Source organism: Lissotriton vulgaris, chromosome 9, assembly GCF_964263255.1.
Source record: "Lissotriton vulgaris chromosome 9, aLisVul1.2, whole genome shotgun sequence".
In the NCBI taxonomy this organism is placed as follows: Eukaryota; Metazoa; Chordata; class Amphibia; order Caudata; family Salamandridae; genus Lissotriton; species Lissotriton vulgaris.
Window position 1 is genome coordinate 541,837,123 of NC_141697.1, and position 12,252 is coordinate 541,849,374.

Consider the following 12,252-nt stretch of genomic DNA (forward strand, 5'->3'; position numbering starts at 1 on the left):
AGCAAAATTAGCAGAGGATGGTTTCGATCCATCGACCTCTGGGTTATGGGCCCAGCACGCTTCCGCTGCGCCACTCTGCTCCGTTGTGAAAGTGTTCTTTTTATGCAGATAAGGAGCATTAGGCAGAGTAGCATGGGATTGGTCTGGCTCTCACCTCATTTGCATAAGTATATCCCAAGGCATGCTGGGTGCAGAAAAACTTCATCTTCCCCTCTCACAATCAGTCATAACTGAAAGTCAGACACTCTTAGGCACTAGCCGTTTCAGGCCTTTATCAAGACAGTAGCTCTTGAACCATCTCTCTCTCGCTCTGTGATCCTAGCTCTAGCATGCTCAGGATTTGGCTTTACCTTGGAGCCAGAGATATACCCGGTGAGGGCGAGGCTTTTGAGCGTTTGGGAGCGTTGTGGACGTTGGACAGGAAACTATGCGAATATGAAGCCTCCAACATTCCTGCTTCAGTGAGTGGTTCTTTCCATGGACATCTGACTCTTGGATTCCTCTCAACTTGCCTTCTGATAAAACATTTTGTGAGCAGCAGTTTCCTTCGACAGCTACAAGGTGGCGCTACATTCAGGTGAGAGCACAAGTATGCACAAAATGTTAGGGACTTTTGCCAGATTTATCGGTGGATCTTGCATATTTTTTTCAGAGGCTAGATATTGCCTAGAAATGCTTTTTAACATAGAGATGCTGGAGTTACAATGTCTGGTCGGGCCTCAGCCCTTCCATTGTTTGCCCACTGTAACAAATTTATTACCAGCACATGTGTGTTGTGACTCTGCTTTATGAAACTTATCATATATTAGGACAATGTATGTTGCAGAAGGTGCGATTGAGATGTTTGCCCACGTATTTGTTTATTTTTTTATATATGGCTGATTAATCTGTTCGTGAAATTTCCATTTTGTGACATGTTGCATTACAATATATCCTGCTTGCAGAATATATAAGTATTTTCAGTGCGTTGGCCGGGAATCGAACCCGGGTCAACTGCTTGGGAAGCAGCTATGCTCACCACTATACCACCAACGCCCTCTGATGTGTTAGCTCTCGGTTCTAAATATTACGTTGCAGAAATCAATGACTATCTTGCACCAGCTTCAATGGTGCATTTGGTTTAGATACCAACATGAGAAGCAGTAGAACGTTTTTTGCAGAGGGTAAGGAACTGGGGATTGAAACCAAGGACAAAGTTGTGCAGAAGAGAAGAAATGAAAAGCAACAGTACAAATAGTAGAAATGAGCATATATAGGCAGCATGGGAAGCAAAGCAGGGAAGAGAAAGAGAACATTCCATGAAATGCCCAGGAGATAGATAAGAGCAGAACAAAAAGGGAAGAATGAAATTCAAAGCATGCCCAGAAAGTTGTGTGAAGCTCCCACCAGTCATTTATGGTTATAATTGTGTGTCTTTACTTTCAAAGTACAGGGTTGTACCTTTCACGATCACTCTTGTATTACACAGACACGAATAGTTGAGAAGTCTTTTCTCACATAGCTGGCACAAGCTTGCACTTTTCCTTTCTGGCTATGTGGAAATGACAGCTTGGTCCTTGGAAGGAAAATCAAGCAAAATTAGCAGAGGATGGTTTCGATCCATCGACCTCTGGGTTATGGGCCCAGCACGCTTCCGCTGCGCCACTCTGCTCCTTTGTGAAAGTGTTCTCTTTATGCAGATGAGGAGGCATTCAGAGAAGTGACGTGGGATTGGTCGGGCTCTCACCTCATTTGCCTAAGTATATCGCAAGGCATGCTGGGTGCAGAAAATCTTTATCTTCCCCTCTCACAATCAGTCACAACTGAAAGTCCAGACCCTCTTAGGCACTAGCCGTTTCAGGCCTTTAACAAGACAACAGCTCTCCGACGCTCTCTGTCTCTCTCTCTCTCTGTGATCCTAGTGCTTGCATGCTCAGTATTTGGCTTTTCCTGGGAGCCAGAGATCTACCCGGTGAGGGCTTGCCGGTATAAGGCTTTAGAGCGTTTGGGAGCGTTCGGTACATGAGAGGACGTTGGACTGGAAGCTATGCAAATTTGAAGCATCCAAACTTCCTGCTGCAGTCGGAGGCTCTTTCCATGGACATCTGCCTTTTGGATTCCTCTAAACTTGCCCTCTGATGAAACATTTTGTGAGCTGCAGTTACCTCCGACGGCTACAAGGTGGTGCTACATTCAGGTGAGGGCACAAGTATGCACAAAATGTTGGGGACTTTTGCCAGATTTATTGCTGGATCTTGCATATTTTTTTCAGAGGCTAAATATTGCCTAGGAAATGCTTTTTAACATAGAGATGCTGGAGTTAAAATGTCTGGTCGGGCCTCAGCCCTTTCATTGTCTGCCCACTGTAACATATTTTTTTACCAGTACATGTGAGTGGTGACTCTGCTTTATGAAACTTATCATATATTAGGACAATGAATATAGCAGAAGGGGCGATCGAAATGCTTGCCTACATATTTGTTTATTTTTTATATAATGGCTGATTAACCTCTTAATTATATTACCATTTTGTGAAATGTTGCTTTAAAATATATCCTGCTTGCAGAATATATAAGTATTTGTACTGCGTTGGCCGGGAATCGAACCCGGGTCAACTGCTTGGAAGGCAGCTATGCTCACCACTATACCACCAACGCCCTCTGATCTTTGCGCTCTCGGTTCTAAACATTAGGACCCTGAGTTCAATGACTATCATGCACCAGCTTCAATGGTGCATTTGGTTTAGATACCAACATGAAAAGCAATAGAAAGTTTTTGTAGAGGGTAAGGAACTGGGATTGAAACCAAGGACAAAGCTGTGCAGAAGAGAAGAATGGAAAGCAGCAATACAAATAATAGATATGAACACATAGAGGCAGCATGGGAAGCAAAGCAGGGAAGAGAAATAGAGAACATTCCATGAAATGCCCAGGAGATAGATAAGAGCAGAACAAAAAAGGGAAGAATGAAATTCAAAGCCTCCACATAAAAGTGTTTGAAGGTCCCACCAGTCATTCATGCTTATTATTGTGTGCCTTTACTTTCAAAGTACAGTGTGGAGCCTTTGACGATCCCTCTCTTGTATTTCAGCAGACACAGATAGTTGAGAAGTCTTTTCTCACATAGCTGGCACAAGCTTGCGCTTTTCCTTGCTGGTAGCGTGGAAATGACAGCTTGGCCCTTGGAAGTAAAATCAAGCAAAATTAGCAGAGGATGGTTTCGATCCATCGACCTCTGGGTTATGGGCCCAGCACGCTTCCGCTGCGCCACTCTGCTCCGTTGTGAAAGTGTTCTTTTTATGCAGATAAGGAGCATTAGGCAGAGTAGCATGGGATTGGTCTGGCTCTCACCTCATTTGCATAAGTATATCCCAAGGCATGCTGGGTGCAGAAAAACTTCATCTTCCCCTCTCACAATCAGTCATAACTGAAAGTCAGACACTCTTAGGCACTAGCCGTTTCAGGCCTTTATCAAGACAGTAGCTCTTGAACCATCTCTCTCTCGCTCTGTGATCCTAGCTCTAGCATGCTCAGGATTTGGCTTTACCTTGGAGCCAGAGATATACCCGGTGAGGGCGAGGCTTTTGAGCGTTTGGGAGCGTTGTGGACGTTGGACAGGAAACTATGCGAATATGAAGCCTCCAACATTCCTGCTTCAGTGAGTGGTTCTTTCCATGGACATCTGACTCTTGGATTCCTCTCAACTTGCCTTCTGATAAAACATTTTGTGAGCAGCAGTTTCCTTCGACAGCTACAAGGTGGCGCTACATTCAGGTGAGAGCACAAGTATGCACAAAATGTTAGGGACTTTTGCCAGATTTATCGGTGGATCTTGCATATTTTTTTCAGAGGCTAGATATTGCCTAGAAATGCTTTTTAACATAGAGATGCTGGAGTTACAATGTCTGGTCGGGCCTCAGCCCTTCCATTGTTTGCCCACTGTAACAAATTTATTACCAGCACATGTGTGTTGTGACTCTGCTTTATGAAACTTATCATATATTAGGACAATGTATGTTGCAGAAGGTGCGATTGAGATGTTTGCCCACGTATTTGTTTATTTTTTTATATATGGCTGATTAATCTGTTCGTGAAATTTCCATTTTGTGACATGTTGCATTACAATATATCCTGCTTGCAGAATATATAAGTATTTTCAGTGCGTTGGCCGGGAATCGAACCCGGGTCAACTGCTTGGGAAGCAGCTATGCTCACCACTATACCACCAACGCCCTCTGATGTGTTAGCTCTCGGTTCTAAATATTACGTTGCAGAAATCAATGACTATCTTGCACCAGCTTCAATGGTGCATTTGGTTTAGATACCAACATGAGAAGCAGTAGAACGTTTTTTTGCAGAGGGTAAGGAACTGGGGATTGAAACCAAGGACAAAGTTGTGCAGAAGAGAAGAAATGAAAAGCAACAGTACAAATAGTAGAAATGAGCATATATAGGCAGCATGGGAAGCAAAGCAGGGAAGAGAAAGAGAACATTCCATGAAATGCCCAGGAGATAGATAAGAGCAGAACAAAAAGGGAAGAATGAAATTCAAAGCATGCCCAGAAAGTTGTGTGAAGCTCCCACCAGTCATTTATGGTTATAATTGTGTGTCTTTACTTTCAAAGTACAGGGTTGTACCTTTCACGATCACTCTTGTATTACACAGACACGAATAGTTGAGAAGTCTTTTCTCACATAGCTGGCACAAGCTTGCACTTTTCCTTTCTGGCTATGTGGAAATGACAGCTTGGTCCTTGGAAGGAAAATCAAGCAAAATTAGCAGAGGATGGTTTCGATCCATCGACCTCTGGGTTATGGGCCCAGCACGCTTCCGCTGCGCCACTCTGCTCCTTTGTGAAAGTGTTCTCTTTATGCAGATGAGGAGGCATTCAGAGAAGTGACGTGGGATTGGTCGGGCTCTCACCTCATTTGCCTAAGTATATCGCAAGGCATGCTGGGTGCAGAAAATCTTTATCTTCCCCTCTCACAATCAGTCACAACTGAAAGTCCAGACCCTCTTAGGCACTAGCCGTTTCAGGCCTTTAACAAGACAACAGCTCTCCGACGCTCTCTGTCTCTCTCTCTCTCTGTGATCCTAGTGCTTGCATGCTCAGTATTTGGCTTTTCCTGGGAGCCAGAGATCTACCCGGTGAGGGCTTGCCGGTATAAGGCTTTAGAGCGTTTGGGAGCGTTCGGTACATGAGAGGACGTTGGACTGGAAGCTATGCAAATTTGAAGCATCCAAACTTCCTGCTGCAGTCGGAGGCTCTTTCCATGGACATCTGCCTTTTGGATTCCTCTAAACTTGCCCTCTGATGAAACATTTTGTGAGCTGCAGTTACCTCCGACGGCTACAAGGTGGTGCTACATTCAGGTGAGGGCACAAGTATGCACAAAATGTTGGGGACTTTTGCCAGATTTATTGCTGGATCTTGCATATTTTTTTCAGAGGCTAAATATTGCCTAGGAAATGCTTTTTAACATAGAGATGCTGGAGTTAAAATGTCTGGTCGGGCCTCAGCTCTTTCATTGTCTGCCCACTGTAACATATTTTTTTACCAGTACATGTGAGTGGTGACTCTGCTTTATGATACTTATCATATATTAGGACAATGAATATAGCAGAAGGGGCGATCGAAATGCTTGCCTACATATTTGTTTATTTTTTATATAATGGCTGATTAACCTCTTAATTATATTACCAGTTTGTGAAATGTTGCTTTAAAATATATCCTGCTTGCAGAATATATATGTATTTGTACTGCGTTGGCCGGGAATCGAACCCGGGTCAACTGCTTGGAAGGCAGCTATGCTCACCACTATACCACCAACCCCCTCTGATCTTTGCGCTCTCGGTTCTAAACATTAGGACCCTGAGTTCAATGACTATCATGCACCAGCTTCAATGGTGCATTTGGTTTAGATACCAACATGAAAAGCAATAGAAAGTTTTTGTAGAGGGTAAGGAACTGGGATTGAAACCAAGGACAAAGCTGTGCAGAAGAGAAGAATGGAAAGCAGCAATACAAATAATAGATATGAACACATAGAGGCAGCATGGGAAGCAAAGCAGGGAAGAGAAATAGAGAACATTCCATGAAATGCCCAGGAGATAGATAAGAGCAGAACAAAAAAGGGAAGAATGAAATTCAAAGCCTCCACATAAAAGTGTTTGAAGGTCCCACCAGTCATTCATGCTTATTATTGTGTGCCTTTACTTTCAAAGTACAGTGTGGAGCCTTTGACGATCCCTCTCTTGTATTTCAGCAGACACAGATAGTTGAGAAGTCTTTTCTCACATAGCTGGCACAAGCTTGCGCTTTTCCTTGCTGGTAGCGTGGAAATGACAGCTTGGTCCTTGGAAGTAAAATCAAGCAAAATTAGCAGAGGATGGTTTCGATCCATCGACCTCTGGGTTATGGGCCCAGCACGCTTCCGCTGCGCCACTCTGCTCCGTTGTGAAAGTGTTCTTTTTATGCAGATAAGGAGCATTAGGCAGAGTAGCATGGGATTGGTCTGGCTCTCACCTCATTTGCATAAGTATATCCCAAGGCATGCTGGGTGCAGAAAAACTTCATCTTCCCCTCTCACAATCAGTCATAACTGAAAGTCAGACACTCTTAGGCACTAGCCGTTTCAGGCCTTTATCAAGACAGTAGCTCTTGAACCATCTCTCTCTCGCTCTGTGATCCTAGCACTAGCATGCTCAGGATTTGGCTTTACCTTGGAGCCAGAGATATACCCGGTGAGGGCTTGCCCGGTGTGAGGCTTTTGAGCGTTTGGGAGCGTTGTGGACGTTGGACAGGAAACTATGCGAATATGAAGCCTCCAACATTCCTGCTTCAGTGAGTGGTTCTTTCCATGGACATCTGACTCTTGGATTCCTCTCAACTTGCCTTCTGATAAAACATTTTGTGAGCAGCAGTTTCCTTCGACAGCTACAAGGTGGCGCTACATTCAGGTGAGAGCACAAGTATGCACAAAATGTTAGGGACTTTTGCCAGATTTATCGGTGGATCTTGCATATTTTTTTCAGAGGCTAGATATTGCCTAGAAATGCTTTTTAACATAGAGATGCTGGAGTTACAATGTCTGGTCGGGCCTCAGCCCTTCCATTGTTTGCCCACTGTAACAAATTTATTACCAGCACATGTGTGTTGTGACTCTGCTTTATGAAACTTATCATATATTAGGACAATGTATGTAGCAGAAGGTGCGATTGAGATGTTTGCCCACGTATTTGTTTATTTTTTTATATATGGCTGATTAATCTGTTCGTGAAATTTCCATTTTGTGACATGTTGCATTACAATATATCCTGCTTGCAGAATATATAAGTATTTTCAGTGCGTTGGCCGGGAATCGAACCCGGGTCAACTGCTTGGGAAGCAGCTATGCTCACCACTATACCACCAACGCCCTCTGATGTGTTAGCTCTCGGTTCTAAATATTACGTTGCAGAAATCAATGACTATCTTGCACCAGCTTCAATGGTGCATTTGGTTTAGATACCAACATGAGAAGCAGTAGAACGTTTTTTGCAGAGGGTAAGGAACTGGGGATTGAAACCAAGGACAAAGTTGTGCAGAAGAGAAGAAATGAAAAGCAACAGTACAAATAGTAGAAATGAGCATATATAGGCAGCATGGGAAGCAAAGCAGGGAAGAGAAAGAGAACATTCCATGAAATGCCCAGGAGATAGATAAGAGCAGAACAAAAAGGGAAGAATGAAATTCAAAGCATGCCCAGAAAGTTGTGTGAAGCTCCCACCAGTCATTTATGGTTATAATTGTGTGTCTTTACTTTCAAAGTACAGGGTTGTACCTTTCACGATCACTCTTGTATTACACAGACACGAATAGTTGAGAAGTCTTTTCTCACATAGCTGGCACAAGCTTGCACTTTTCCTTTCTGGCTATGTGGAAATGACAGCTTGGTCCTTGGAAGGAAAATCAAGCAAAATTAGCAGAGGATGGTTTCGATCCATCGACCTCTGGGTTATGGGCCCAGCACGCTTCCGCTGCGCCACTCTGCTCCTTTATGAAAGTGTTCTCTTTATGCAGATGAGGAGGCATTCAGAGAAGTGACGTGGGATTGGTCGGGCTCTCACCTCATTTGCCTAAGTATATCGCAAGGCATGCTGGGTGCAGAAAATCTTTATCTTCCCGTCTCACAATCAGTCACAACTGAAAGTCCAGACCCTCTTAGGCACTAGCCGTTTCAGGCCTTTAACAAGACAACAGCTCTCCGACGCTCTCTGTCTCTCTCTCTCTCTGTGATCCTAGTGCTTGCATGCTCAGTATTTGGCTTTTCCTGGGAGCCAGAGATCTACCCGGTGAGGGCTTGCCGGTATAAGGCTTTAGAGCGTTTGGGAGCGTTCGGTACATGAGAGGACGTTGGACTGGAAGCTATGCAAATTTGAAGCATCCAAACTTCCTGCTGCAGTCGGAGGCTCTTTCCATGGACATCTGCCTTTTGGATTCCTCTAAACTTGCCCTCTGATGAAACATTTTGTGAGCTGCAGTTACCTCCGACGGCTACAAGGTGGTGCTACATTCAGGTGAGGGCACAAGTATGCACAAAATGTTGGGGACTTTTGCCAGATTTATTGCTGGATCTTGCATATTTTTTTCAGAGGCTAAATATTGCCTAGGAAATGCTTTTTAACATAGAGATGTTGGAGTTAAAATGTCTGGTTGGGCCTCAGCCCTTTCATTGTCTGCCCACTGTAACATATTTTTTTACCAGTACATGTGAGTGGTGACTCTGCTTTATGAAACTTATCATATATTAGGACAATGAATATAGCAGAAGGGGCGATCGAAATGCTTGCCTACATATTTGTTTATTTTTTATATAATGGCTGATTAACCTCTTAATTATATTACCATTTTGTGAAATGTTGCTTTAAAATATATCCTGCTTGCAGAATATATAAGTATTTGTACTGCGTTGGCCGGGAATCGAACCCGGGTCAACTGCTTGGAAGGCAGCTATGCTCACCACTATACCACCAACGCCCTCTGATCTTTGCGCTCTCGGTTCTAAACATTAGGACCCTGAGTTCAATGACTATCATGCACCAGCTTCAATGGTGCATTTGGTTTAGATACCAACATGAAAAGCAATAGAAAGTTTTTGTAGAGGGTAAGGAACTGGGATTGAAACCAAGGACAAAGCTGTGCAGAAGAGAAGAATGGAAAGCAGCAATACAAATAATAGATATGAACACATAGAGGCAGCATGGGAAGCAAAGCAGGGAAGAGAAATAGAGAACATTCCATGAAATGCCCAGGAGATAGATAAGAGCAGAACAAAAAAGGGAAGAATGAAATTCAAAGCCTCCACATAAAAGTGTTTGAAGGTCCCACCAGTCATTCATGCTTATTATTGTGTGCCTTTACTTTCAAAGTACAGTGTGGAGCCTTTGACGATCCCTCTCTTGTATTTCAGCAGACACAGATAGTTGAGAAGTCTTTTCTCACATAGCTGGCACAAGCTTGCGCTTTTCCTTGCTGGTAGCGTGGAAATGACAGCTTGGTCCTTGGAAGTAAAATCAAGCAAAATTAGCAGAGGATGGTTTCGCTCCATCGACCTCTGGGTTATGGGCCCAGCACGCTTCCGCTGCGCCACTCTGCTCCGTTGTGAAAGTGTTCTTTTTATGCAGATAAGGAGCATTAGGCAGAGTAGCATGGGATTGGTCTGGCTCTCACCTCATTTGCATAAGTATATCCCAAGGCATGCTGGGTGCAGAAAAACTTCATCTTCCCCTCTCACAATCAGTCATAACTGAAAGTCAGACACTCTTAGGCACTAGCCGTTTCAGGCCTTTATCAAGACAGTAGCTCTTGAACCATCTCTCTCTCGCTCTGTGATCCTAGCTCTAGCATGCTCAGGATTTGGCTTTACCTTGGAGCCAGAGATATACCCGGTGAGGGCGAGGCTTTTGAGCGTTTGGGAGCGTTGTGGACGTTGGACAGGAAACTATGCGAATATGAAGCCTCCAACATTCCTGCTTCAGTGAGTGGTTCTTTCCATGGACATCTGACTCTTGGATTCCTCTCAACTTGCCTTCTGATAAAACATTTTGTGAGCAGCAGTTTCCTTCGACAGCTACAAGGTGGCGCTACATTCAGGTGAGAGCACAAGTATGCACAAAATGTTAGGGACTTTTGCCAGATTTATCGGTGGATCTTGCATATTTTTTTCAGAGGCTAGATATTGCCTAGAAATGCTTTTTAACATAGAGATGCTGGAGTTACAATGTCTGGTCGGGCCTCAGCCCTTCCATTGTTTGCCCACTGTAACAAATTTATTACCAGCACATGTGTGTTGTGACTCTGCTTTATGAAACTTATCATATATTAGGACAATGTATGTTGCAGAAGGTGCGATTGAGATGTTTGCCCACGTATTTGTTTATTTTTTTATATATGGCTGATTAATCTGTTCGTGAAATTTCCATTTTGTGACATGTTGCATTACAATATATCCTGCTTGCAGAATATATAAGTATTTTCAGTGCGTTGGCCGGGAATCGAACCCGGGTCAACTGCTTGGGAAGCAGCTATGCTCACCACTATACCACCAACGCCCTCTGATGTGTTAGCTCTCGGTTCTAAATATTACGTTGCAGAAATCAATGACTATCTTGCACCAGCTTCAATGGTGCATTTGGTTTAGATACCAACATGAGAAGCAGTAGAACGTTTTTTGCAGAGGGTAAGGAACTGGGGATTGAAACCAAGGACAAAGTTGTGCAGAAGAGAAGAAATGAAAAGCAACAGTACAAATAGTAGAAATGAGCATATATAGGCAGCATGGGAAGCAAAGCAGGGAAGAGAAAGAGAACATTCCATGAAATGCCCAGGAGATAGATAAGAGCAGAACAAAAAGGGAAGAATGAAATTCAAAGCATGCCCAGAAAGTTGTGTGAAGCTCCCACCAGTCATTTATGGTTATAATTGTGTGTCTTTACTTTCAAAGTACAGGGTTGTACCTTTCACGATCACTCTTGTATTACACAGACACGAATAGTTGAGAAGTCTTTTCTCACATAGCTGGCACAAGCTTGCACTTTTCCTTTCTGGCTATGTGGAAATGACAGCTTGGTCCTTGGAAGGAAAATCAAGCAAAATTAGCAGAGGATGGTTTCGATCCATCGACCTCTGGGTTATGGGCCCAGCACGCTTCCGCTGCGCCACTCTGCTCCTTTGTGAAAGTGTTCTCTTTATGCAGATGAGGAGGCATTCAGAGAAGTGACGTGGGATTGGTCGGGCTCTCACCTCATTTGCCTAAGTATATCGCAAGGCATGCTGGGTGCAGAAAATCTTTATCTTCCCCTCTCACAATCAGTCACAACTGAAAGTCCAGACCCTCTTAGGCACTAGCCGTTTCAGGCCTTTAACAAGACAACAGCTCTCCGACGCTCTCTGTCTCTCTCTCTCTCTGTGATCCTAGTGCTTGCATGCTCAGTATTTGGCTTTTCCTGGGAGCCAGAGATCTACCCGGTGAGGGCTTGCCGGTATAAGGCTTTAGAGCGTTTGGGAGCGTTCGGTACATGAGAGGACGTTGGACTGGAAGCTATGCAAATTTGAAGCATCCAAACTTCCTGCTGCAGTCGGAGGCTCTTTCCATGGACATCTGCCTTTTGGATTCCTCTAAACTTGCCCTCTGATGAAACATTTTGTGAGCTGCAGTTACCTCCGACGGCTACAAGGTGGTGCTACATTCAGGTGAGGGCACAAGTATGCACAAAATGTTGGGGACTTTTGCCAGATTTATTGCTGGATCTTGCATATTTTTTTCAGAGGCTAAATATTGCCTAGGAAATGCTTTTTAACATAGAGATGCTGGAGTTAAAATGTCTGGTCGGGCCTCAGCCCTTTCATTGTCTGCCCACTGTAACATATTTTTTTACCAGTACATGTGAGTGGTGACTCTGCTTTATGAAACTTATCATATATTAGGACAATGAATATAGCAGAAGGGGCGATCGAAATGCTTGCCTACATATTTGTTTATTTTTTATATAATGGCTGATTAACCTCTTAATTATATTACCATTTTGTGAAATGTTGCTTTAAAATATATCCTGCTTGCAGAATATATAAGTATTTGTACTGCGTTGGCCGGGAATCGAACCCGGGTCAACTGCTTGGAAGGCAGCTATGCTCACCACTATACCACCAACGCCCTCTGATCTTTGCGCTCTCGGTTCTAAACATTAGGACCCTGAGTTCAATGACTATCATGCACCAGCTTCAATGGTGCA

At 43.7% G+C, this 12,252-nt stretch overlaps 7 non-coding genes across 7 annotated transcripts; all 7 read right to left on the reverse strand.

Annotated features, from left to right (window-relative positions):
- Nucleotides 1–963: 963 nt before the first annotated feature.
- On the reverse strand, nt 964–1,035 carry TRNAG-CCC (transfer RNA glycine (anticodon CCC)). Its single transcript has one exon. It is a non-coding gene; the product is annotated as a tRNA-Gly (tRNA).
- A 1,529-nt stretch (nt 1,036–2,564) lies between these two features.
- On the reverse strand, nt 2,565–2,636 carry TRNAG-UCC (transfer RNA glycine (anticodon UCC)). The gene has a single exon. It is a non-coding gene; the product is annotated as a tRNA-Gly (tRNA).
- A 1,502-nt stretch (nt 2,637–4,138) lies between these two features.
- On the reverse strand, nt 4,139–4,210 carry TRNAG-CCC (transfer RNA glycine (anticodon CCC)). Its single transcript has one exon. It is a non-coding gene; the product is annotated as a tRNA-Gly (tRNA).
- A 3,115-nt stretch (nt 4,211–7,325) lies between these two features.
- Nucleotides 7,326–7,397, reverse strand: TRNAG-CCC (transfer RNA glycine (anticodon CCC)). Its single transcript has one exon. It is a non-coding gene; the product is annotated as a tRNA-Gly (tRNA).
- A 1,529-nt stretch (nt 7,398–8,926) lies between these two features.
- Nucleotides 8,927–8,998, reverse strand: TRNAG-UCC (transfer RNA glycine (anticodon UCC)). Its single transcript has one exon. It is a non-coding gene; the product is annotated as a tRNA-Gly (tRNA).
- Nucleotides 8,999–10,500: 1,502 nt separating this feature from the next.
- On the reverse strand, nt 10,501–10,572 carry TRNAG-CCC (transfer RNA glycine (anticodon CCC)). The gene has a single exon. It is a non-coding gene; the product is annotated as a tRNA-Gly (tRNA).
- Nucleotides 10,573–12,101: 1,529 nt separating this feature from the next.
- Nucleotides 12,102–12,173, reverse strand: TRNAG-UCC (transfer RNA glycine (anticodon UCC)). Its single transcript has one exon. It is a non-coding gene; the product is annotated as a tRNA-Gly (tRNA).
- Between the last annotated feature and the right edge of the window lie 79 nt (nt 12,174–12,252).